The following is a 6,070-nucleotide window of genomic DNA, read 5'->3' on the forward strand; positions in this document are numbered from 1 at the left end:
ATCTATTACTCTCATGATGTTAAACACTTCGATAAGATCACCCTTCATCTCCCAGCGCTCCAAGGAAAGCTCAATCTTTTCCTATAGTTAAGGCAGCTGAGTCCTGGAAACATCTTCATAACTCCTCTTTTCCATTCTTTCCAGCTTGATGGCATCTTTACTTTAGCATGGTGATCATAACTGAACACAGTACACCAAATGTGGCTTCACCAATGTCTTGTACAACTGCAGCAAGACCTCTCAACTTCCATATTCAATACTCTGACTGATGAAGGCCAATGTGCTGAAAGCCTTTTTGACCACCTGTGATGGTACATTCAAAGTACTATTACAGAGTTCTGTGTTGTGTATTGGCCTATGTGTTGTGTGGTTTTATGTTAAAAAGTGACAATTTACCTTAGAGAGCCAAGGTGAAGTTGGACTGCTAAGAGAGTGGGAGACGGACTGAGCATGTGCAGAAAATGTTCTAAATATTTCTGGACTTGGACGATAAACCATCACTGGGGGTGCTGTGGAATGGAAGAAGGCCCAGAGCATGAGTCATGGTCTGGAGGACAGTTTAGAATGTTGGGATTTCAAAAAGGAACGAACATTCCAAAGGCAGCCAGAAGGATCTGGACCAAGCCAATGGTTCCTCTCTCTGCAAGCAATACAAGACAACTTCAAAATTTGTGCTCTCCCTCTCTCTCTCTCTCCCAAAGATCTTTTGGCTTCAGTTTACCAAACAAACTGAATTATATTTATGATCTTTGCTTCAGTTGAAATCGAAGTTTTATGAGTCTTGTGTGTTTTGTGTCTAAGTTTTTCTGTGGGCTGGTTGGAAATATAACTTAGACTTTAATTACATATGTTATATTTAGGCTGGGGAATTTATTAGTTTTACACTGTTATAGAGAATTGCATAGTAACCAGTGGGCATTGTTATAAAAGGGAGGATTTTGAATTAAAGTTTGAAGGAGAATTTTTGTTAATAAAGTAATTGTTCATCTTTACTCCTGTATGATATGCCTTCTTTGTGGTTGCTGGTTTGATCTTGTAACATAATTTGAGGGCATCGTCTGGGATCAAATCAATTTGGAAGCTTTAGGGGCGATTGACTTGTGCTTAGTTATCAGTCATCTGAGTTTGACTCAACCTCCAGCTTGAACTTAAAAATAAATGGTGAGTGTATAAATCACCAGCAGATAAACCAGCAACTATGAATATTAACCAGTTCATTGCTAACCCTTCAGGGGTTAATTTAAAAATGGCTAAAAAGTCAGAACGGATGGTTATAGTTGGCAAGTTAAAACTTCTTACAGTAAGAACTGGGATGAAAAAAAAAGGAAATTGCCCAAAATTTTGTTAAGCACTATGTAGGAAAGTGGGTATTTGAAGAAGCTGCATTATAACAGTTTCTAAAGGAGAAAACTTCAGAGGAAGTAAAGTTGGCTTTGAGAAAACTAGAGTTAGAGGAAAAAAGAGAAGCAGAAAAGAAAGCCGAACGGGAAGCAATAAGGCAGGCAGAAATGGAGGAAAGGGCAGCCGCAAGGGAGGAGAGAGAGAAAGAATGGAAACATGAGCTAGAACTAGCTAAATTGAGGCAGATCCTAACCCAAGGAGAGGGAGAAGCCCAAAACCCACATGCTGGTCAGGAGGAGAGGTTTCTGGTCAATAGAGAAGTGAGGTTAGTTCTTCCATTTGATGAAGCTGAAATAGACCAGTATTTTCAGCATTTTGAGAAAGTAGCTGTAAATTCAAAATGGCCACCAGACCAATGGTCATTCCTGCTACAAAGTGTTCTTAAAGGGAAAGCACAACAGGTGCACTCATTTCTCACTGTACAACAAGCAGCTGATCACGAATTTGTAAAGCAGGCAATACTCTGATCTTATGAACTAGTTCCAGAGGCTGATAGACAAAAGTTCAGGAATTTAAAAAAAACAGCAACCCAATCTTACCTGGATTTTGCTTATAAGAAAGTTGTGTGTTTTGATTGGTAGTGTGCCGCAATGAAAGTAGAATATAACTTTTATTTATTGAGGGAAATCATTCTAGGAGATTAAAAATTGTGTTCCTGATGATATTCAAGTGTACTTGGCCGAGAAAAAATATAAAAACTTGGCAAGAATTGGCTAAATTCACAGAGGAATATGCTTTAACCAACATGCCTAAGTGGACACCAGGGAAAACCTTTCAAAGGAATACTGCTGATAATTCAAGTAGAGTAGAAAGAAAATCTAGAAGTGAAGTTAAAGGAAAAGAGGAAGAGAAATGGGTGAAGGAAAATTTTTCGAGTGCTATTTGCCACTACTGTAAGAAGGCAGGGCACATAATAGCAAATTGTCCTGTACTGAAAAGGAAGAAAGAGAAAGGGGTGGTACCAACTGCCTGTGTTCAGAGTGAGAAAGTTAGGGATATTTTTAAACCATTCATGACTGAAGGTTTCCTTTCAGTTAAAGAAGGATCCAATCAAGTGCCAGTTAAAATCCTGCAGGATTCTGGAGCAGCCCAATCGCTTGTATTAAGCAACGTTTTGATTTTTGGTGAGGAGACCAATACTGGGGATGTGAATTTAATTAAAGGCATTGGTGGTGAAGCAGAGACTATACCTTTGCATAGAATAGTGATGAATTCAGACTTAGTTAATGGCCCATTTACAATAGGGATAAGATCAAGTCTGCCAGTGGATGGAGTTTCTCTTTTGTTCGGAAATGATTTAGCAGAGGGTAAAGTCATACCTGTGGTGAAACTCACAAGTAAGCCATTGGTTTATAGTCCAAAAAGGATTTGTAAATCTACCCTGTGTGTACCATTACTAGGGCCATGTCGAGAAAAAAGGTAGAGGTAGAGAAAGTATGTGATGATCTTATAGTGGAGGCAAGCATTGAGGACAAACCTAAGGATCCAGCTTTACTGTTGTCAAGAGAAGAATTAATAGCTAGACAAAAGCATGATCCTGATCTTGCTGGGATAAGAGATAAGATTCTGTCTAACCAGGAAATTGAAACTGTGTCAGTAGATTACTTTGTTCAAGATGGAATATTGATGAGAAATTGGAGACCACAAGTAATACCTGCCAGTGAAAACTGGGCGGTAGTAAGGCAAGTTGTAATTCCCAATACTTACAGGAATGAAATATTAAAGTTGGCTCAGAGTACACCTTTAGGAGGTCATCTTGGAGTGAAGAAGATGGTAGAAAAGATAAGGAAACAGTTTTATTGGCCAAAATTAAGAAAGGATGTTGTGAACTTTTGTAGAAACTATCACACTTGTCAACTGGTGGGCAAGCCTAATCAAGGACCACCAGTGGCACCTTTACAACCCATCCCTGCTTTCGGGGATCCCTTCTCAAAAGTGATAGTGGATTGTGTTGGCCCATTGCCAAAAACCAAAGTGGGAAATTAATATTTGTTAATACTCATGTGCAATCAAGGTTTCCAGAGGCTATTCCCCTGAGAAACATTAAAGCGAAGATGATTGTGAAGGCTATGCTAAAATTTTTCACACTGTTTGGCCAACCAAGGGAAATTCAATCAGACCAATGGAGTAATTTTATGTCTGGACTATTTCAACAGGTGGTGTATGAATTGGAAGCCCATCAAATTGTGTTGTCTGTTTATCATCTTGAAAGTCAAGTGGCCTTGGAAAGGTTTCATTTAACTGTGAAAAATATGATGAGGGCTTATTGCATGAAAAATAATAAGGATTGGGATGAAGGAATCAATTTGTTATTGTTTGCTGTTAGAGAGGCAACTCAGGAGTCTCTTGGCTTTAGTCCATTTGAGTTGGTGTTTGGTCATGAAGTCAGGGGTCCATTACTATTGTTGAAAGAACAATGGATACATAATGATATACAATCAAATCTGTTGGATTATGTTTTCAAATTTAAAAACAGATTACATCAGGCTTGCGAGATGGCAAGGAAAAAATTAAAAACTGCTCAGGGGAAAATGAAAATTTGGAATGATCAAAAAGTAAAAAATTAGGGACATTAAACCTGGTGGCAAAGTATTGGTTTTGTTTCCAATGCAGTCAAACCCTTTGAGAGCTCAGTTTTCAGGACCATATAAGGTGAAATCAAAAATTAACCGGGTCCCCTATGTCATTGAAATGCTTGATCGTCGAAGAGAGACACAGGTCTGTCATGTGAACATGCTTAAACCTTACTTTGAGAAAATAACTGAGGAGGAAACTAGGATTCCAACCAAGGTGCTAGTTATAGAGGAAAGTAAGGAGAAGGTAAGTTTTGTGGAAGGTCATGGAGCACAGAAAGTGATAAGTCCCGGACTGGAAAATTCTATAATTATGCAAAACTTAGACATCAAGTTAATGTCTTTGACTAAATCAGAAAGGGAAGAAATGAAGACATTACTTATGAAATTTAAGGATATATTCCAAGATGTCCCAAGAAGAACTACTGTGGGTTGTCATGATATGGAGGTTGGTGATGCTAAGCCTATTAAGCAGTATCCTTACTGAGTTAATCAGGAAAAGAGCAGATTGTTGGATCAAGAGGTGGATTATATGCTCAAAAATGACATCATCTGAAAATCAAGTTCAAATTTGAGTTGACCCTGTGTTCTGGTGCCAGATGGCTCAATTAGGTTTTCTACAGATTATCGCAAGGTAAACATGGTGACAAAAACTGATGCATTCCCTTTTCCCAGAATAGATGATTGTATAGATAAGGTAAGACTAAGTTTCTTACAAAGATTGATCTCTTAAAAGGATATTGGTGTGTTCCTTTGACAGAGAAAGGCAGGGAGATTTCTGCATTTGTTAGACCTTCAAGATCGTATGAGTATAATGTTATGCCTCAGGATGAAAAATGCACCTGGCACATTTCAGAAAATGATTAATGCAGTAATTCAGGGTTTAGAGCATACATGAGCCTATATTGATGATTTAGTAATTAATATGGATACATGGGAAGAACACATGCTTGATTTTGAGCAGTTATTTCAGAGACTGGTGGAAGCACACCTCACAGTGAATTTGTACAAGAGTGAGTTTGAACATGTCACTGTAATTTATCTGGGTTATGTGGTAGGACAGGGACAGATGGCACCGGTTGGAGCGAAAGTATTGGCTATCACTGTGTTCCCTATCCCCAGTAATAAGAAAGCTCTTTGGAGATTTCTAGGTATGATTGGCTACTATCGTAGATTTTGTAAAAGCTTTGCAGAAATTGCACTCCCATTAACAAAAGTACTTGGAAAGAAAGAAAAATTTATCTGGTCAGCTGCATGCCAGGAAGCGTTTCTGAAGTTAAAGGACATCTTATGCCATCAGCCTGTACTTGTGTCCCCTAACTTTGAAAAGCCATTCTCTTTAGCCACAGATGCTAGTGAAGAAGCGGTTGGTGTTGTACTGTTACAGAAGAAGGATGGTCATGGAATAGAACAACCTATTTCGACCTTCTTGAAAAAGTTTAACGACCATCTACAAAATTATTCAACCATTGAGAAGGAGTTATTAGCATTTGTTTTAGCGTTGCAACATTTTGATGTGTATATTTTAATGCTGAAAAACCATTAATAATATATACTGATCATAATGCATTAGTTTTTCTGTCTAAAATGAAACATAAGAACAGACGGTTATTGAATTGGAGTTTACTATTACAAGAGTATGATTTAATTATTACACACATAAAGGGGACTGATAATGTAATAGCAGATTTTTTGTCAAGATATTAATCTCGGTAGATATGAACCTAATCACATACGTATTGTAAAAAAATGTAGTGTTTATTTTATTTTATTTATGTAATACTTCCATTAATTGTTAAAAATTTGTTCTTTTTGACCATTTTATTTAGCAGGGGAGGTGTTACAGAGTTTAGTGTTGTGTATTGGCCTATGTGTTGTGTGGTTTTATGTTAAAAAGTCACAGTTTGCCTTAGAGAACCAAGGTGAAGGTGGACTACTGAGAGAGTGGGAGATGGACTGAGCATGTGCAGAAAATGATCTAAAAATTTCTGGACTTGGATCATAAGCTACCACTGGGTGGTGCTATGGAGTGGAAGAAGGTCCAGAGCATGAGCCATGGTCTGGACAGTTTAGTATGTTGGGATTTCAAAAAGGAT

Source organism: Narcine bancroftii, chromosome 1, assembly GCF_036971445.1.
Source record: "Narcine bancroftii isolate sNarBan1 chromosome 1, sNarBan1.hap1, whole genome shotgun sequence".
NCBI lineage: Eukaryota > Metazoa > Chordata > Chondrichthyes > Torpediniformes > Narcinidae > Narcine > Narcine bancroftii.